The sequence below is a fragment of the Astyanax mexicanus genome, chromosome 9 (genome assembly GCF_023375975.1).
Source record: "Astyanax mexicanus isolate ESR-SI-001 chromosome 9, AstMex3_surface, whole genome shotgun sequence".
NCBI classification, from domain to species: domain Eukaryota; kingdom Metazoa; phylum Chordata; class Actinopteri; order Characiformes; family Acestrorhamphidae; genus Astyanax; species Astyanax mexicanus.
The window spans coordinates 17175159-17197935 of NC_064416.1; positions in this window are offsets into that span (position 1 = coordinate 17175159).

Here is a 22777-nt window from a genome sequence, read left to right on the forward strand (position 1 = left end):
AGTGGGTAGATACACTCTCTCCCCACATCATGATGTCTGCAGCACAATGTGTTTGTGAACTGATGTATCAGAACCGAGTCGCTGCGCTTTCCTTCGAGCTGTGATGCTACTCTGAAATGCTGCATCAACAGCAGTTTGAAAATAGTTGGCGGTTGACTTCACATGTATCAGAGGAGGCATGTGCTAATCTTCCCCCTCCTGGTTTTGGGGGATCCCTAGTAATAGAGGGAGTCCTAATAAGTGGGTTCAGTAATTGGCTGTTTCAATTTGGAGACAATTGTGGAAATTTGAAAATTAAATATTTGAAAAAGTGCTTTTACACTGCAAACAAACCAGATTGTGGTTCAGTTGATTCAGACAGACACCACTCTTTTGTTTAGACTACAATTTTGGTTCTTTGGTCCAGAACATGTGTATCTGGCTTTTAACCGAATTTCACCAGAATTCCTAGATGTATCAACTGGACATTGTATTACAAATGCACTCATTTTATCTATTCTATTTATTATTGCCATGAAATAAATAATAAATTGAGCAGATATAAATTGCTTCTAGTATATTTGTTGTGGAGAAACAAATGTATCATGTTTTTAAATGCATTTCAATACAGAATTCCTAAAGAAACCCACATAAGCAGAACAAACACCCTCACAAAAACCCTCACAGACAGTAACCTTAGTAAAGATAGATCCTGCAGCCTCATGCCCTTAGAACTGTGCAACACACCACGACCCGCTACATCACTGTGTGGCCCCTTGTTAACTGCATATCCCCGAAATCCCCAAGAAGACACTGGATTTAATGAAACTCCTGCAAATAAGCTGCGCTATAATCAGAATTCAGGCTGAAATAGTTTAAGAGCTCAGTGAACTGGAATAAAAGGTTTGGGATTGAACGGCTGAATTTGTCACTGCCAGAATAACGAATTAGACAGATGAGCAAACTTTTTTTTTATTATTTATCTGGAAATGCCATTCCACACTTAATGCTGCCGTTCACACTGGAATTGCAAAAGAATGAAATGGCACGTCTCGTAAAGGACAAAAAGAGATTAGTGGCCTACATACACAAGTAAATTAACGGTTCTTTTTTTATATATTTAATATGCTGGGATGTTCTTTGAAAGGGTAACGCTTTCCTCCAGCTTTCCTTTCAGCTGTAGAAGCTCCTCCCCCACATCCTGAGCTGCAGCTGCCGCAGGTCAGGCCCAAACCTGAGATAGGAAACATCCCTGTGAGGTGCGGGGTTGTGCTCTGGGCAATGGGCTGTGTAATGGAGGCAGGCATTGGGGTGTGGGGGTTAGATCAGTGTCCACATCCCACTTGCTAATACACACACACACACAAACACACACACTTACATTCACCACACACACACTCACCAAACACATCCGGACGAGGACTTTGGTGTGGTCATTTGTCTCTGGTCTCAGTTCAGATAGCCTGAGTGTGTCGGTTATCTGGGAAGAGAAGAAGAAAGAGAAGAAGAAGTGATAAAACAATACATCTTCTTGTCAGTTGTGTAAATGTAAAAAGTAAATGAAGCTAGAGTCCACGAGAAGTTTCAGATCAGGAGTGTGAAAAGATCTGCTGTGATTCTGAGAGAGTACAGCTCAGAGAGCTATGCTTTGCTGTGTTTTTCGCTGGGTAAGGCCCAAAACGATCTCGATTTCAGTGTGTACTTTACATGCTGAGTGATTGTAACACAATCTGGAGCACAGGCAAATGACCTTAAATGGCTTATGAATGGAAATGTGCCAATGAATGAATTTACTTTGTATTTTAAAGCATTAGTCTTTTTTTTTTTTTTAAATTCAAATAAAAGCAGTAGTATTCATAAATAGTGAGAAGACACACTAGTCTAATTATCAGTACAGGAATCAATGTCCTGCCATGACCATCCATGTCATGTGTAATATATTCATTCTAAAAACAGAACGGTCTGGTAGGTTTGTTAGAAGTAATTATTCTCTACATTTGGACAGTGTTTCATTCATTAATGAAATGAATTATAGTAAAAAGTAAAATATTCAAAAACAACATAGAGTAATACAGCAATATGTTTGCTTTAACATGCATGAAACATTTTTTTTACCTAATACCTTTACCTAAGTTGCTCTTATGAATGTATTCAGCTACTTTAAGCTCTGCCCATTGCTCTCACAAAAATATCCACACACATACCCTGCTTGTCTAGTCCCTGTGTAGAGAAGTATTGTCAATACAAAAAACCTCCCCCACTGAAATGGAGCAGTGAAACTGTGTTCTCTGGAATGATGGATAATGGTGCACCATCCAATACCTTTGGGATGGGATGAATCGGGGAGTTGGGAATAAGATGGAGTGGTGACCATCCAACATCCATGACTTCACTAACGTTCTTGCCACTGAATGCAATTTTTTTTTTCAGTAACCCAGAATATGTTTTATATTTTACATTCTTCATTTTACACATACTGGCTGGATTGTCTCAGTCAGCTTTATGAGGTAGAGTCACCTGGAATTCTAATCCATATTATGGCAACAACTACTCATCTAAGTAAAGAAAAAAATACTTTAAGGAATGAAGGTCAGTCAATATGAAAACATTCAAGAAAGTGGGCTTCAAGTGGCGCTGCCACTATGATCAGGAGATCGCCGATTCAAATTCTGTTTATGTAGTTTGCCATTGGCTAGCGGAGCCCCGAGAGAGCACAATTGGCCTTGCTCTTTCTGGGGGGATTGATGTCACTCAGCACAGGGCATCTGTGAGCTGATGTATCGGAACGGAGTCGCTGCGCTTTCCTTTGAGCGCGCTGTGATGCTACTCAGCAATACTGCATTAGCAGCAGTTCAAAAAAGAGGTGGTGGCTGACTACACATGTATCTGAAGAAGGCATGTGTTAGTCTTCACCCTCCTGGTGTTGGGGCATCACTAGTGATAGAGGGAGTTGGGTAATTGGCCGTATAAAATTGAGGAGAAAATGGAAAAAAAAATGACATTTTTCTTAAGTGAAATATTCTGGCACAGATTTAAAACGATATGATAAAACTGTCTCTCATCAGGACCGCCCCATAAAAGAAAGGCCAAAAGGTACCTCTGTTGCACAGGATAAGTTCATCAGAGTTAACAACCTCAGAAACACCCCCCAGATAAGAGCCACCTAAATGCTTTACAGTTTAACACTTTTAAGTTACTACATGATTCCTTATGTGTTCCTTCATAGTCTGGATGACTTCAGCATTAATTTACAGTGTAGGAACAATCGCATAGCCTGCACATAATTATGTAATCAGATTTGATCAACTCTTCCATTATCAGAACCAGCCTTTTAGCATCTTTCTCCATGTAGTATCTGTTCACGTCCAGTAAGGCACGGCTCGCGACCATTCGACAGCCATTATCAATCGATTGGAGGAACATTAGGGCAGTGGGCCATCATGCTCTTTCAGCCCTGTGCCCTGATCCAATTTAGATTACTGAACAGAAAGAGGACGTTAAGATTGACAAGGACCAGGCTGCCTTATCTACTGCCTGTAGTAAAACAAGGCACACAGTATGGCTACTACACCCATTATAGACAGTACACTATAATTGTAATGGGACAAAGCTGGCTCGTGGCCTCGCACTCATTAAATGCATACCAATTTATGCTGCATCGCCTGCACTGGATTATGGGTAAAGACATTTGTGCAATGCTTAATTAGCAGGGCAATCTTATCCCATATTTGACTTCTAAAAAATCCAGTATACCGTTGCTCTGATGTGGGAAATACAAGCGTGTCTACTGAAACGCTCTCTTTAAGAAAGCCTGGCTCCATTTGGTGGTGTATTTTAATGGGGTGTGATGAGTGAATTATATATGTGGACTTCCAACGGACTACTCCAAACCCAGTGAAGATGCAGTGACCTGTGGGCTAACAAATCGTTAGCAAGCTTAACAGTCTGAAAAGCCCAGAGAACTCATAGTGAACATGTCGGCTGCGGTAAATTGATTTCAATCTATCAACGCTAAATTGCTGCACATTTAAATATTTTTACATTTTAATGTTATTTTAAATACATTTTAATTTAATCTGGAAGTAGCTTTTGAATCAACCATAAATTTGGAATCAACCAAATTCATTAATAATATTGATCAATGTTAGTAAGTTACATTATTTTGTAATACATTTAGCAGAAAAATGCAAATGTATTAAATAAATGACAAACAAGGGGCCAGTATACACAGTACATTGCAATATTATGGTCACCTCATGTTGCACCTGGTGTCTCAGCTCTGCCTGCGATGACATCACTTCTATTCCCGATCACATGGCACTGCGCACAGCACCTTCAGGAAGCCTATCACCTGAATATTGTCAACACCTGCTCTTGGCCTTATTTAAGGGACTCACTCCATTCTCACTCTCACTCTCATTGCTGAGTATTAATATACTTTTCCTTGTACAACACATTTCCCATTACCTGTGCTAGCTTTCTCGTTTTCGACCTTGTTTGTATTTACCTACCCTAATTCTTTCCTTCCCTTTGACACTGCCTTGCTGTCTATGACCTCTGGACTATATTTCGTTTCTGGTATGTTTTCTCTTTTGTCTTATACTTTAATCAATAAAGTATATTTTGATTTACATCTGCACATGTCTGTGATCTGTTTTACCATGGCAGCTTCAATGATTATAAAGAAAGTTTTTTTTTAGCTTATAATTACAGATCATAATCAGTCTCTCACCAATCACCATGTTCTTTAATGGTCAGGACTCCACAAGACCACAAAGTAAAGGTATTATTTGATTGGTGGATCATCCTCAGCACTGCAGTGGCACTGATATGGTGGATGGTGGTGGATCAGTGTGTTAGTGTATGTTGTGCTGGCAAAAGTGGATCAGACACAGCAGTGCTGTCGGAGTTTTTAAACACCTGAGTGTTATTGCTGGACTGAGAATAGTCCACAAACCAGGAATATCCAGCCAACAATGTCATGTGGGAAGCATCCTGTGGGCAGCATCCTGTAACACTGTGTTTAAAAACTCCAGCAGCACTGCTGTATCTGTTCCATTCACACACATAGCGCAAGAACAGAAGACAGAATGATGGACGCTAAATATGGAAGTACTTTATAAAATCATGCATGCATTACAATTTGGTAATCAGGTGACAGATCTGAGCAAAAAAAGCGAGAAAAATACACATTCAGAACAACAACACCTCGCAATGCTAATTTCACAACAATAGCCCTTTCTATTCTGAAAGGATCAGGAACCTCACACCTGCTGCATTCGTCCTGATGAGCTCCTTACCTCAACGGCCAGCTAATAGAGCTACTTTTCACAGACATGAGAGGCTACTCGACCAGACAAACATGGAAAACAGATATCTATGCTAATCAATATTAGCATTGCAGCTGTATTGAAACGCAAAACGAAAGCCCTCGAGTGCTGTTGTTTTTCTGAATCTGAAATTGCCCCCCCCAGTGGAAACAGAGACTAGAAATAGAGATAAGGGTTCGTTTACGGAGCGTAAGTGACCATGCTAATTGATGTCCAGCTGCAGATCGCTCCTGTTTAGCATATCATAGGCTTGTCTTTCATTAGCCGGCCTTGATTAGCCCAGGTAATGCATTAATGTGAGATCAGTATCCGTATTAAAACAGCAGGGCCGGCCCGGGTCATCACTAATGCGCTTACACAAAGGAGGCCGGGTCACCGGGAGACTCAAAACGAATTCATAATGCGGACATTTTGACTGATGTACTGCCACCATATTAGCAAGTGAAAATATGTTTTGCTTCGATTTTTTGTTGTAGTTTTTTATTTTTTTCCATGTTCCAAATGTTGCAGCTGGGTCTGTATTGTTGAGAAAGAATAAAGACAGAGACAGACAGACTAAATGAGACACAGAGAGATGGAGACTGTCTCTCTCTCTCTTTCTCTCTCTATATGTGTGTTGTGATGGGGTCTGGTTTGAGCCACTCATCATCAAAACCACATTAGGCACGTTGTCAGATAGCATCACTGAGATCATTTTCACATCCAGCCCAATACACTGAGATCAGAATACTGTATTAAAGCACACGCTGTGATTCGCTGAGCTCTCTGCCTTTGCCACTGCGATGTTCAGAATGATCTGAAAGCTATACAGTGCTGTCTTATGATGTTCTGCACTGGTTCAGTGGTTTGGGCTCAGTGCAGAGCTAGCAGTCCACCTCCCCGTCCCCAGCCCGGTCGCTTCGACTCGTCAGCAGACTGCGGCTGAAAGCGAGCCCCTCTCTCCATTAGTTCAGCACAATCAAAATCGCATTATCTCAGCTCCACTCCGGCAAGCCGCTTCATGTTTTACCAGAATGGGGGCAAGGAGTGGTTCAGAAGAGGTGAACGTCGTGCAGGAGTGAATTAAATAACCATGAAAACAAATTACAAAAGGAGACTGCAGGGGGAAATAAAGATGTGTTTTTTTTGTGATCTGAAACATAATCGCTGCCTGGCGGACAATAATTGCTACCTAACATCAGCCCAAGTAAATAGGCCACAGTGAGCGCTAAGCAAGACTGGAGCTAAAGCACTCGAGACCGGAGGCCCCCTATGGCTGCTTGAAGAAACTGCAAGCTGAGAACATTGAGAAGCCTCCAAAGAATTCCGCTCTCGGTTCATCACGTGCTACACGCTGTACTTTGGACAGTTTTGCTTGTGTTTCTAATTTTCTAGATTTAAATAGCATCCTGCCGGGCAAACTTAATGCCATAAAAACCTTCTTTTTTTACCCTCTCGCCGTGTTTTATGATATGACTGGGTCATATCAGCGATGACACAACAACATACTAATGAGCAGCTTTCTTGTAGCCCGCTCTAACCCCCATCTTCACATCCCTTCAGATGCGCTGGCCTAACAGTGCCTCATTAAGTCAATGGAATAAAAAATCCTGGCCAATTACGAGCTATTCCTCTCCACATTTCCAAACAAACAGGCCAATTTGCATATTGCCTAATGGATTGCATGCCAGCCAGGAGAGAGTGGATAAGAGGGGGTAATGCATCATATAGTCCATTTATCCACAGCAAGCCTGGAATCCCTGCAGGCTTCCTTTAACCTTTGCGTTCTAAAGGCTACGTCTTCTAACCATGTCCTAGTGATCTTTGGCCTCCGCTAACACAGATGGGGATGCTGTCCTGGAATGTGGTTTCCAGAAACACATTCACATTCTGTGACTTCTTAGCGTGTCAGAGTGAGCAAGGACAGAAAATGTCTTTCAAACATTTTTAAATTGTGTCTTTGGTATTGTACGGATGCAAAACAATACACAAAAATGCACGGCTTGAAATGCTTAAAAGGCAAGAACTAATTTTTTTTAACTAATTATGGGTATGTTTTGGGCATAACGTGAAATAAACCAATCAGTGTGTCACTTGTCATTCACTTTAAGAGCCATTGTTATTTTATACTGAGGGTGCAGAGTGCGCATGATGCTCCTGCGTGGCTCAGATACGATTGGAAGTCTGGCTGTTGACTGTTGTCAGGGTTTAAATCAGTCAGTGGCACACCTGAATTTCCCACTGCCAAGATAGAAACACACCTGATATTGACCTGAACACACCTCAATTCCAGACCACCACACCCATTGGCATAAATATATTCCTAAACTCTGATGCTATATTAATGGCACGGGTGCAAGGAGTAAAAATAGACTGTTTACGGAGTGTAAGATAGCAATAAACATCAGCAACACACCTGTCACACCTGGTTCATAGCACTAGTTAACAATCATGGTGTAATACTGTAACTGATTCAGATAACTGTAATTCGCTTCTGTCACCATGTTCCAGCAGAAAGCTAAATAAACTTCAACTGAAAATAGAACATTTGACCACATTCTCCCAGTCATGGAAGGTTTAGGACAAGTTCTATCAGTACACTCAAATGTATATCACAAATGCCTCAACCAATCACCAGTTTTCACCTGTCTTTTTAAGAGCCTATATGCTTTTAGAAGCTGTTTATTTTCCCTTCTTTCTTCCCCCTGCTCCAGTTTTGCTCTACCACTTGCTGTTTCTGTCTGGCAGGATCTGTGAGGGTCCAGATGTTCCAGGCCTGGACTAATACTGGGCTTTTTACCAAAGACTTCTATCACATTGTTAATACTATTGAATTATTATTACACGCTTGCCTCTGGAGTTTTCCTGGTAGAACTATCAGCACTGCACTGATTTCTAGTTAAATTCTCCATTGACCATAACATTTTAATATTTAAAACCCTACATGTACTTGCTCCTGAGTATTTGCAAGAACTGATCTCCTATTTCACCTTCTTTTGCCCTCAGCATTCTGAAATACAGTGCTTCTAGCTGATGCTGGCAACAGGCTTACAATGCTAGTGATAGGGTTGCTCATGCATTGGCCATCCAAAGAAATCACTATTTTTACACCATTAACAAACTCAAGTAGCTCCACACTTCACTGGTAGAATTTTGAGAGCCCTGACATTAAAAAATAAAAAACTGAGAACTTTGAAAGTGCACAGGTAGTAAAAAAAATGCTGTTTATACGCATAGTACCTTAAGGTAGCTCTCTGGATGCTGCAATCTTGAAATTAAGTCACAATAATTTGACTTATTAGCACAAACAAATAGGTAGGATAGTGGAACAGATTTAAGTGGAAGTGGAAATTTCAATGCATTAATTTTGCAATCTGTTACCTTTATCCTACCTATTCGTTCATGCTTTAGGAATTGTACCAATGAAATGTGGAGCTGATTTATGCTTGACGATGATATAAAATAGCCATTTCTTTGCATGGGCAACATTATGCCCCTACCACTGGCATTGAAAGCCTGTTGGGAGCATCAGTTAAAAGTGCTGTATTTTGAAATTCTTGTGTAATAGTGAGGACAGGACTCAGACACGCGCAGATACAGATTTGTTTTTGTATTAAAGAATACAGCGGTACAGGGGTAGTCAAAAACAGAAGCAGTAAATAATCAGCAGACAGGAGCCACATAGACAAAACCATACCATAAACGTAACAGTCCAGAGAATCATACACAGGAAGGCCAGCAGCAGGGGTAGACAAAAAGGCAGAAACGATAAACAGTCCAGGTCAAACACGGTAAATCCAATAACAGAGGAGCAGGCAAAAATCTGCGTCGAAAAAACAAAGAACAAGATCATACACGGAAAAACAGAGACTAGAGAATAGTAATGCTTTGTAATGAGGTAGAACCAACAATACTCGACACAGGTGTGTGCGTGAGGTGCTCTTATATAGTGGCAGTAATCAGTACTCAGGACTTCCTGGAGGAAGCAGGTGATGTGTCATGTGATCGTGTGTGTGTGTGTGATGTCAGCGGGTGTTGCGTTCTGGGTAGTGTAGTTGGTAGACTGAGAACCTCCGTTAGAGCTGAGTGTGGGAGAAACAGGAGCGCTTTTCAGCACCAGACGTGATTCTTTGGGCCAAAAGAATGTGGGCTATTCGACAAAAGTTAGTACTCTTTATCGTGTTTCACTACAACCCAAGATCATTTCACACCAGAATTCTCCTTTAAATCACAGAGTACAGGATTCGGTCCTACTTTATAATAAATGTCCCTAAGTACTATGTAGTTACACGGTAACAATCCATGTATCTATAGTGTAACTACTGATGAAGTACACATTGTTACAGATTAACTACAGAGGTACAGGTTATGTAATTACACATGTGTATTAAGGTTAATTTTGACTTGTGTAAGTACACATGTGTACCAGGGTGAGTGTACTTACATAAGTGATAGAGCAAGTGTACTTACACATGTGTAACAATGTGTGTGTACTTACACATGTGTAATAGTGTGTGTGATAAGTTGAGTATAAACTTATCCAACAGCTATTGTCTGGAATGTAATTAGGGCTAATGGAGTACACACACGTTGTTACACATGTGTAAGTACACTTGCTCAATTACTTATGTAAGTACACTCACCCTGGTACACATGTGTACTTACACAAGTCAAAATTAACCTTAATACACATGTGTAATTACATAACCTGTACCTCTGTAATTAATCTGTAACAATGTGTACTTCATCAGTAGTTACACTGTAGTTACATGGATTGTTAAGGTGTAACTACATAGTACTTAGGGACACTTATTATAAAGTGGGACCCAGGATTCTTATTAGTTTTCAGAATTCATTGTGCAGTTTGAGACTCAAAATCTCAAAATCTAGACATCTTGAAAACTTACTTGTTTAGTTTAGTACTTGGTCATTAATGTTTCCTGTTAAATACAGTAAAGGCTGCAGATCAAGGGGTCCCTTAAGAGCTTTTCCTTGACCACTGTGGTGTTATATAAATTAATAACATTTAAATTGAAGACAGTCTTTCAGAAATGTTTTCAGAAAGAAGACGAGGTCACCTCTGGAGGTTTTCAAGGTTGTGGAGGAGAAGGTACACAATGTGACAGCTTCTTCATACAGCGCAGAAAGATTTATTCAGGTCAGGGATAAATGACTGCAGAAGGAAATCATTCCTGGATAACAGACACAATTACAACCCACGCATATACATACACACAGATATATACACACACACACACACACACTCACAGTATCTCTCTTTTGTCTGCAGTTTGCTCCATTTTGTTATATGCCGGGGTGTGCACTGCTTTGTTTAAGAGGGAGGGAAAAAAAGGAAAGTGAAGAGCAGAGAAAAGAGAGGGATTGATGTGTCTTTTTCATCTCTGTTCAAACGCTCTGAGAGACAGGCTGAGCAGAAGGCACCTGTGCCGCAGTGGCTGGGGACAGTGACCTGCTGGAAAGCGGCTCCTCCCGGAGTCGGCTACATGCCTAACAATGGAGAAGAGACGAAATCATTAAATCAAGCTTACGGTGTACGAGCTGGGAAATGTGATCCTGTACTGATTACAAACTGAATATAAACCTGTCTACTAATATAAACTGAGATGTTATATTTTACCATCAAGTAATATGATTTCTTCTGCTTTTAAGTGTGATCAAACTGGTTAATTCTTTTGCGTAACTTAATTAGTTAAAGCAGTATTAACCCTAGAACACTAACATTACAATTAGTGACAGCATCACTTACGTTGGGTATACAATGTATGACAAGTATTGGAACCCTGCTTTAATTTCACAACTTACAACATCACATAAAATACAAAGGTATCATGGATGACCCCATAGAAAAGCAGAAAAAATACTGGAAAATCAGGTAATTCTTAACAGGTGATGTCCTAACAAAAAAAATTATAATGCTGCTGGGAACTTGGTCTTTGGTCCAATAGGAGCAAAGGTGGTAAATCACACCTATAAAATATGTTACTCTCTATCACTAATGTCGGATGAAGACACCCAAACACACGTCTCTTGGAAAAAAACGTAGAAGGGAGGAGGAAATTAACCCTGAAGCTCAGACAGCAGCAACACAATGGAAATCACATGAAAAAATAGTGTGGGTGACAATCAGCCTGTCTAGGGGTAAGCAATTAAGTCAGTACTGCATTTTTTTCCTGGACTCCCTTTGGAATTGTGGACTGTAATTTATATAAATAGCACATTTACACCACTGCCATAAATACAAATTTTGCTTTGAGATCTGTAAAGTCTGATTTGTTCACATTCTTGAAAAAACGAAACCACATATCTATGTAACATATAATAGGAATATCAGATGTAACATAAAATAAAAATTTCACGATCATGTCCAGGCAAATTTGAATGAATCTGGTATCTGCTATTATGTCTCAATCCAGTTGAGAGTATTTGCTCTAACCACATTGTTCAGAGCACCATCTGATGTCCTTAAGCTGTCATTAATGGTCAAGTTATGATTTCCCAGTCAGCATCACTGAGGAGAGTTCTCAGAAGGTAAATGAATAGGGTTTACTTAGTGTCTGCAGTGTGGAATTATTTTACACTGGAAGGTGATATAAATATTTCACCTAATATCTAAAACTGTCAAACTGCTGTGAAAAAAAAATAATTTTACTGGCAGCAGATGGGTCATTTTTCTTTGTTTTTAAACGAACAATAAAGAGCTGATTCAGTGGAGCGTGGTGTATTCCTGTGCCGTCGTGCACTTACGGCCATACTCTTCATGCTAAATCATGGCTGATTATGGTAATCAGTGTTCTTGCTCTACTAAGAGTGAGCATATTGTTGTTTACTGTTATGACATACAGTACAGTCACTGTTACTGTAAGCTGGATTTTGGTTGATTGTTTAATTGTTCTGTTTATCTACCATGAGGCTGGTTGCTACACTGTAAACCCAGAAGTTGTTGTTTTACATAAAATTGGAGATTTCTAAACATTACTCAACTATTTTGAGTTAGATGAACATTTGTGGGCACATATACATTCAAACAGAGATCTTTGAGTGGAACCAACTTATAATAACTGAGTTTAGTCTGTTGCCATTGGCAGCCTCTTTTCCATTGGCTTCTGTCACAATCGATTTGCATACTGGGTGTGTCCAACAGTTTCTGGCACTCACTATCAGTGTGTAGTGATTCCTCCCAGGCTAGGTTAGGTAAACTTGTAGATCACCTATTATAATTAAATACTCTCTGTGTTATTGGCTGTAGAACAAGCATCATTTACTGAGCTGCTGTAACTCTGTGTTCTCGCTGTGCTCTCAGTACTTTTAATTCTTTACTGTTTTCTTTCATCTACTTTTCTATGAGTATTTAAAAAATAGTTGAATGAAACCAGAAAGAAGACTAAATACAAGTTCAGGAAAATATTAATTTTAAATATATATGTATATGCATTTGTTAAGTTCACTGTACTTAAAAATGATATTGCATGAATCGGTTACAACAAAAGTTTTGAGTTTAGTCAACTTATCAGGTTTTACAGTGTAGGGGTTTTAGTCACACCGCTAGGTTTGCCCTGTAAAATTCTAGTTGGTTTCACTTTTTGCTTACAGCACTTTTAAGTGATGTAAGCATGCTGCTACCAAATGTTCTCAATTTTCTATCTCCATTTTTGATGTTTTTTACTTTTTGACTTCATACAAAAATAGTACTTGTTCTTTGTTTTGTACCAAAATTGTGTGGCATTATGTCATGATGAATGGACAAATAGAAATGCTCCAAAATGACTTGGAATCTTTATACACTTTAACTTAAAGTTATGTCTTTCCATCTCCTGTAAAGATGACATTTTGGATATATAGGTTTTTTTTGCATGACATAAATTATATAAAGACTTAATTTTGAATAGTAAATATTCTGTAAATATTTATGTATCATTCAGAAATACAATCTTGAAATAGTATTAATTCAAGGGTAATCTTGTAATCTGAAGTATTAAGCATTTCTTCCTGAAATCAGTCCATTACAATTCAACACTGACAACAACAGAATGGCAGAACAGAGCTGAGCTATTCGTGTACCTTACTACAGCCTACCTCCAGTACAGTGTGTACAAATGTGGAGTGTGTTCGGGATTCTCCAGGGCTTCTCGAATGCTGTCAGTACATAACCCCATTTGGATGCTGAGGAAAGCATGTGTGCCCCAAACCACACTGACCTAAAAACATCATCGTCAGGCAGCCTATTTTACTGTAAAACTTATACATATTCACAATTCTGCAGCACGTGAATATTTCACGACCTCATTGTGAAACCAGGCAGCTGCTGCTAGGCTCAGGGCTCCCGTGCTTTAGGAAGCGTGAACTTGACCTTTTCCACAATGTGCTTTTAAAAAAGCGTCTAGACAAAATGCTTTTCCTGCCCGAATGCCTTATTCCCACCCGTCCCGGCACTCAAACGTCTCAATTTATAATGTGAAGGGTCTTGTTGAACTGCACTTATGCGAGATTACATGAAAGGTTAGGAGTGTAAATACATGCTGAGTGCAGGTGGAATGTCTTGTTTAAGTGGGTATAAGTAGGTCATATTGTATCTCTGCAGTCGACAGCTGATTCAGAGAGTATTTTGCAGTGATTTGCATACACTCATCACCATTAGAACTCCCATACCAACGTTCCTCACGAATGACTCAAACTAAAATGCGGTGGGATCTTTATAAGATAGATTTTGCTGTGCATTTAGGGGACTGTGATCATGTTACTGGTCAATAATACTTGATTTTCAATACTTACAGAGTGAAAATCAGTTTGTGTTTTAGCCTCTGATCGAACCCACTGCTCATTTCCCAGTCCAATTTCCACACTACAGGTTGCCAGGTATGGGATACAACAGCAGGTGAACACAACTTGCTACAGTCTCAGAATACATAAAAGAAAATTTATTAACAGAGGCATAGTAAAACAAATGTAAATATTGGTGATGCGTTTATTAGATAGAGACAGTTTAGCTGCTAATTTGTTTCTGATCAGTTAAGCACTGAGCTTCAAATAAGATTAGCTAACCTTAGCTAGATACGTTATTGCAACCATTAGTAAAGATGTTTTTTTAAAGTATTTTAAACATTTGAGTGCTTGCATTTATACTTAGTGGTCCATACAGCTGAGTTTTCCAGGCAGCGAGTATTTGAGATAGGTAAAATGATACAGACTAGTGCTGGCTAAAGCAGCCATGATACAACAGGCTAATGTGAACTGCTAGCAGTCACAACATATGAGCAGACAGGACACAGCTGTAAACTACCTCGACACCTAGCAGTATGACTAAAATATACCAAAAATGACTTAAATGTGAAAAGTTTGAACCCATTATGCGGTTGTATATGTAGATTCAGTGTCCTCAAACTGGCAGCCCAGCTTCAAGTTTAGGAAGGAATGTTCAGGGTAGAGCTGGAGTGTTTTGAAATGTTCTGTTTAGTGTTCAGTTCTATAAAGGTTAAAGGTTTCACAATCATTAATAATTTTTTTTCAATACAGCATTCCCCTATATTATCTGAGAATTTTCTTAAATTCCTTATCTGAAATGTTACTTATCTGATTGAGTCTGAATCTAACAAATTGAAGATATTAAAAAAAATATATGTATTTTTTACACTATAAGGCACACTTAAAATTCTTTCATTTTCCCAAAAATCATCAGTACACCTTTTAATTCAGTGCACCTTATGTATGAATTTTACCAGTCAGGCTGTAAGTAGCAGTAAAGCCACTCTGCTATAAGTACATAATTATACAGGAGTTTCAGTTTATTTCTATAGCACTGGCTAGAGCAGTATAAGAATTAGCCGGCAACCCTTTTTTCCCTGTTCAGAGGTGAGTATTATTAACCGTATTAGCACTTTCTTCACATAGAGGTGTGTATATCGGCCTGTAGTCTGCGTATTTACCACGTTATACCAAGCTACATGGGAAGAACCACTAGCTAACATCACCCTGGCTTAAAGGAACACTCAGGGTTGCTCAGTGTAGCTCTGTCATATGACATTAGCCGCTAACCTCTAGCGGTTAGCCACTAATGCTAATGCTCCAGCCTTAGTGCTTTAGGAATCTAAGCCTACTGTAAATAAATGGAAGCACTTTACTTATCCAAATAAACATTTTTCAGAAGAGAAATGTGTGTAGATTAACATCTAGCGCTCATTTGACTTTAAAAGAAAGTCTTTTTTAAGAATTACAGTTTTGTTTACTTAAATTAGACCCCACCACCACCACCACCTGGTAAGACCTTATAGTTCCTTAAAGTGTCTCTTAAAATGCGCCTTATGTATGAAAATAGGCGTTCGTTGATAGTGTGCCCTATAATACAATGCGCGTTATAGTACGAAAAATGCGGTAAATTAAATTTCTGAATGCCAGAATATTCATGAAACCTGCAAAAATGTCTTAAATAAGATATCTTTTTCTTAGAATGTTTTTTGAAACAAAAATGAGGCTTATATGGCATCACTCAACAAAACATTTGTAGCACACTAATTTATAACAATGCATTGCTCAGCTTGGCACGCAACCTTCAGAACGCATGGAAAATAAGCAGTAAGACTCTTCTCTGTCTTGGAGCCCAGGTGCTGAAACCAACTTCCCCTGGGTGTCCGAACAGCTGAGTCCCTCACTGCGTTCAAACCTCATCTGAAGACCCATCTCTTTGAAAAGCATTCAAATGAATACTAATTTTGCACTCATTAAAATGTCTGTAAATGTATTTAAGAAGTGTCTCAGAGCTGCAGTGTTGTGTATTGTTTGGATCTACAGTAGAAATCAGTACTGACTCTCATTTCTGGCAGTATCTTTTCTCAAGGGTATCTTTAGTCTCCTTTTTGCACTAGCTAGGGATATCAACAAAGCACCTTTGTAAGTCGCTCTAGAGTGCCTTCTAAATGCCATACATTTAAATGCTGTTTACGTAACTGTTCCTGCCCTTTCTGTACAATATGTTCAGCTATAATATAACAGGAGTGCTGTTTACCACAACATCCGTGTAACAAGAACACTAATATAATGTTCCTTATCTGATTTAACTGTGAACTGGATTATTCAGTTGCTCATGTGAACAGAAGAGTATGTTGTAATGTATCATATTATGGTCATATTATGAGAAATCTGCTAAAGACAAATGGATCTTAGTTCAATAATCAGATTAATCTACACATATGTACAAGTAATCTGATCATTTTTCACAATGTGCTGAAATATAGAGAAGAGCTCCCTTCAAAGCAGTAAACACCTTACATAATGTTACAAATATAACTCTTACAGATAAAGTTTAACAAGGTGAAGTAATGAAAAAAATGTAAATATACACTTTATTTATATTTCAGCCTATATGTGATGCTACATATGCACAACACATTGCATCTCCTTCAATATGTTGATTGGTAGGCTGTAAAGCAACTGAACAGTCAATTATCACAGTTAATTGAGTTTTAATAAAGCCTGAGACTGATAAATCATTGTGTTCATCAGTTAACTTTTACAGTGTTACTGAGCTCTACTAAAGCCTGAGTAGACTGATAAAAGACTGTGCTGATCAGTGAATTATCACAATGTTACTGATCTTTACTAAAGCCTGAGTAGACTGATAAATGACTGTGCTGATCAGTGAATTATCACAATGTTACTGATCTTTACTAAAGCCTGAGTAGACTGATAAATGACTGTGCTGATCAGTGAATTATCACAATGTTACTGATCTTTACTAAAGCCTGAGTAGACTGATAAATGACTGTGCTGATCAGTGAATTATCACAGTGTTACTGATCTTTACTAAAGCCTGAGTAGACTGATAAATGCCTGACTGTGCTGATCAGTGAATTATCATAGTGTTTCTGAGCTTTACTAAAGCCTGAGTAGATGATAAATGCCTGACTGTGCTGATCAGTGAATTATCATAGTGTTTCTGAGTTTTACTAAAGCCTGAGTAGACTGATAAATATCTGTACTGATCAGTTAATTATCACTGTATTACTGAGTTCTACTAAAGCCAGAGTAAATTGATAAATCATTGTGTTCATCAGTTAATTATCACAGGGTTGCTGAGCTCTACTAAAGCCTAAGTAGACGGATAAATCACTGTGCTGCTCAGACATCTATCGCAGTATTCCAAGTAAAAATATTTAATTGTATCCCCCTAAAATTCTAATTTTGGAAAGTCTGCAGAGCTTTTCCAACCCCAAGTTTAGAATTTATGATGGCTGCACCACATATTAACAGTATTAAAAGCAGCAGTACTGATTAAGTTCTTAGCACTATGTATCTTCTATCTGATTGTGTGTCATTTAATCATCAGTCAATTTAATACACTGTACTGTCCAAAATCTTTCTGTGGAGATGTCTCTATGGTGTTTGGATTTGCAAAAAAAAAAAAATGCATAATGCCTTGTAATCAATTAAAACTAAAAAACAAAAATAACAAACAAACAAAAAAATAGACTTTACTTAGTTGAATTATCCACAAAACACTGGTTAACAATTGATTGTTAGACTATTTAGACAAAACCCAAAGTCTTTTGCTAATGCTAGCTGTCTGAATGTACAATTTACTGATTGTTTAACTGGAACACAGTCAACTCGAGTGTGACATAATTCCCAGCTCCGACATCCAATGTCTAAGGCAAATAAAACGCAGCAAAAGATACATAATAATGAGATTGAATTCTGGACTCCCTGACTTTCTCTTTGAGTTTAAGTGATTAATGTCAGTTTCTATGCAGCGCCTATAGAGAACGCCTCCACCTGACAATTAAAAGTCCCTTTATGGATACACGGATGTACTCCAACTGCTTCTGCTCGAGCTGGATTTCTTTTCTGCATGTACTTGAGCTTTTTTTTTTCCCGCTGATTTTCTGTTTACAGTAGCTAAGAAATATCAGCTCTGCCTGTCTCAGAGAGCAGGGCCTGAACTTCAGTCTTAAAACCGCAGACATTATGTAAGAGCTGTGTTGCTTGAAGTTTTATTCATATCTCCTCTATACAAAACTCTGAGAAAACTTGTGGATCAGGAAATAAAAAAAAGAGAAACTCTTCTCGGCAACAGCCCTGCGGTCCCACGATGTGCTGAAAGCAGGCAGGAGTGAATCATCCATCCATACAATACGAAAAAAAAAAAGAGGAGAAAGAAAACATTCTTTTACATCTCGACAGAGCCATGCATTCAAGCATTTGGGAAAGTTTAAGATTGTGCTTTTAAACTGTGGCCTGAATGAGTCCACTTCTGGACAGGGTCTGCTCCCTCTAATCTGGACATTGGTATTCGCGGCCGCTGGCACCGGCGCTGGTTTGTGTGGTGGGATTTGAAGACGGCCTGGAGGAGAAGGGCTCTGAGAGAGGCAGGGCTATTGTGTACTGGAGTGATACTGGCCTGTAGAGGTGGGCTTCTCTTAGGGGCTATACACACAGAAGCAGTTCCCATGCTCCAGCTCACTGTGCAGCACTATAGTGTGTGTGGCCTCTACTTAAACCTACAAACACAGCCTCTCCAGACCCCCAATTACCCACCAAATCCGGACCCTTGCTTTCTCTCTCTCGTTCTCTCTCTTTTACATGCACGTTTGCTCTCAGGGGTTTGCTGTCTGCCTCTCAATACAGCGGCATTTGGAAGATGAAGGTACGACAGGAACCTCGTAAACACGCTGTTCCCACATACAGCTCATTTCATCCCAACTACTATGTGTTGCTGTATGCCATGTAGACTATGTCGAGTATTTAAAGTTTTATTAAGGTAATAAAATAATTGGTATGTGAGAGGGAGGTGTTGGATCCAAGTGCAGAGCAAAATAGACGTATTATAATAGATATTTATTTATGCATTTATTTCTAATTATGTATGTTTACTCAGGTATATTTATAATCATTTGTTTATTTGATTAATTATTTATGAATATGTTTTAATAGTGTTTATATTAAAAAGGGTGTGCTTATGGAACTTTGTTTGGTTCTCCACAGAGGAGACTGGAAAATGGGTGCAAAACAGAACCCTGAAGAGGTGCAATAAAAAAGGTGGGAAACAGAACAAAGGTAATGCCACAAAATGGCACAAAATGTATAAACAAACAGTACTCTTTTTTGCTTTCTTTTGAGATCTTTTATATCTTTTTTATGGCTGTCTTTTCAGATCTCTTTGCTTCTTTTTGTGAGCCTTTTGCTTCTTTTGAGATCTTTTCTTTTTTGGCTTTATTTTTCTTTTCTTTTCTTTTTTTCATGCACCCTTTGTTACTGGTCACCCCTCTACAAAGGTGCGACAAGAATAAGTGATTTGACTGGGGGTTTTATAGAGTGCTGCACAGGTGCGGCTGGTTTCCACTGATTACGCCGGGGATTCTAAGGATTCTGGGAGTTGGAGTTTTGGGACCCAACTCCACTTATTTTTCCCATACATTGCCCAGCTCCCCTGCTGGTGGCCAGTGGTGCAGCACTGCCCATCACAATAATGTTGTCTAATAATATAAGGTGAATACATTGTTGATGATTTCCTTGCTCTTACACACCAAATCTGAATCTGGATATTACCTAATGAGTTACTTCAGATGTGTTTGAGCAGGAAACTCACTAAACCATGGGATAACCTCACCAAACTGTAGGATTACCTCACCAAACTGTGGGATTGGTATTTTAACGGCACAGTGCTTCTACACTTCTATGCTTCTCAGCTGAGGAAACTGACCTGTGGCATTCATGCAGATCACAAGAACAGCAATGTTATTTTATTTTGTATTATGTTTATTGTTTATGTAAAAGTTGGGTCTATACACTGTTGAATGTTCTTGTGTGCGTAACAAGCAGGGTTGACTGTTGTCTAGGCTTGTATCAGTCAGTGGTACACCTGTGTTTTTTGTTGCCAAGATAGCAATACACCATAAATTTATCTGAACACACCCCATTTCCAGACCACCATTAGCATATATATATATATATATATATATATATATATATATATATATATATATATATATATATATATATATATATATATATATCACTTATTTAACGGTATGGGCACAAGGCGTGAAAATAGACTATTTGCGGGGTGTAAGATAGCAATTACCATTGCTAGGTATGGCCCACAAAGTTAAATATGTGCTAATGTCTTTCACAAGCTTTCAGACAAGCTTATAAACAACAATGGTGTTCCCAGTATAGTTGTGAAGTTCTGGCCATACTCAAGCCTTACCTGGAGCAAACTCAGCAAGCCCCCAGTTGATATGGATGCAAGTCAGCAAAGGAGGAAGTCCTTCAAAAGTTGCTGAAAAGAAAGTCTCCTCAGAAAGGCTGTTATCACTGATGTAAGCCTTGTCACATATATGCCATAACATAAATATTTAAAATACAGTCAAAGAGATGAGAACGAGTCATATTTGAAATATGAATTTCCACATTGGGCCTTATAAATATTAGACTTAATAAGCAGCTAGCCAGATTAATGATTAGCTGAGTTTAAATTGTTAATATGAAGACAGCGATGAGGAGAAAAGTGCCATTATGTGCAGTCATTTCTGTCAGCAGGGCATCAGACTCCGGCCTGGATAATAACGAACCTGCTCGTTAGACTAAAGCCACTGTGATCCAGTGCTCTCTGAAGCAGACGTCATCACTCTTTCACTTTCTCCATCACACACACACACACACACACACACACACACACACACTCAAACACTCACATTCATCCTCTTACATTCCTTTAAGTCAGTCTTGGGGAGCACACGTCCCGCACATTCCGCAGTTCCCCCTCATCTAATGAAGATGATTCAGTTAATTAGATAATTATGAAGCCCTTTATCAGCTGAAGCACGTGTGATAGAGGACAGGAAACACCAGCATGCCTCTCAATTAATGGGATCCCCATTGCTGAGCCGGTTGCACCAGCTGAACATAAGTTAGATCGTAGGTTAGGGTGAAAAGTTCACTCTAAACAATACACTGAATATAGTTCATTTAAATCTAGCAGTGTGCAGAATTTCAGTTTAACTACAGAGACTTAAGGTGTGTATTTATTAGTATTGCAAAAGTGACTTTAACATAGACTTTCATATAGACATACATATATTTTAACCCATAACAATCAGGAACTTCCTCAAACATAGATACAAATTTTGTTAAATATGGTTGGAATATGATTAGCAAAAATCATATTTCTTGTGGTTTCTGACAGTCCACACTATACAAAATATGAAAATTGGAACTCCTTTCCTTTGTTGGAGCACATCAGTTTCACTGGAGGTGGGTCAGGCTCACAGAGTTTGGTATTGTCCAAAAATATAATTCTTTTTGGACAATATATTAATTCCTAAGACCCTTGGTTTTAATATGGATATATCATTTGATTATATATATATATATATATATATATATATATATATATATATATATATATATATATATATATATATATATATATATATATATATTGCTGTACTGAAAATACTTTTGGCTGATTGTACAAATCTTTAATAATGTCTTAAATAGTGGCAGTTAATAAGTAGTTGCTCAACAATTTAATACTGTTTAGTGCTTTAATTTGCACGTTTATTGTACAGTTTTATTCACACTATAGAAATGTTGACCTATTTCATATGCCTTTAAATAGAGACAGGAGAAAACAGCTGGGACAAATGGGACTGTTATACTCAAAATTATATTTTGATATTGATATTTTGTTTTAGATTTTCCCATTGCTGTCAGTACCATTGTATTATTGTTTAAACTAAAATAAAAAAAATGTAATTACCAAAAATAATCACTTATAATACAATCCAGATATGCCAGAAACAAAAATGTCAATATGAAATGTAAAGCATTATACACAGGCTTCCAATACAATGGAATACAAATACAAAAAAAACATTAATTGCATCACAGACTGAGAACAGCATTCTTACATTTTTTCCTCATCACTGGAGATAATTCAGGTCTGAAAGGGTTACGCCACGCAATAAACTGCAGTGTGAAACCAAAATTAACCAAAATTAATACGAAGTAACAAACAAATCAACTTTGGTTTAGAGTCTAGTTCGGATCTATTTTCAGGTCTGAATAGATCAATTTTTCCCATTGGTCTCCAGTCCAATTCCTGAAGAATACTATTACTGAAAACCTTTGCTAAAGAACCCTTAAGGAACCTTCTTTTAAATGAAAACTTGGAGTATGACAATACTCAAAGAACTATTTGTGCTGCTGATAAACTATAGAATTATTGCACCCATTCCTTTATATTTTTTTACCGTATCAATAATTGTCATATGGTTTTACTGGGAATATCTTTGAAGTTGTTTTACTCCTGAACTGCTGACTGATTTTTCTTCTTCGGGATGTGTTAAGTAAGGTGGCTGCAGCCCACAATCCTAATGAAAGAGTCGGGTCCAGCGCTTTATCTCTGAGTGCATGTGTGTGTGTGAAGCAGAGAGAGAGAGAGAAGAAGAAGAAAGGAAAAGAGAGAGAGAGAGAGA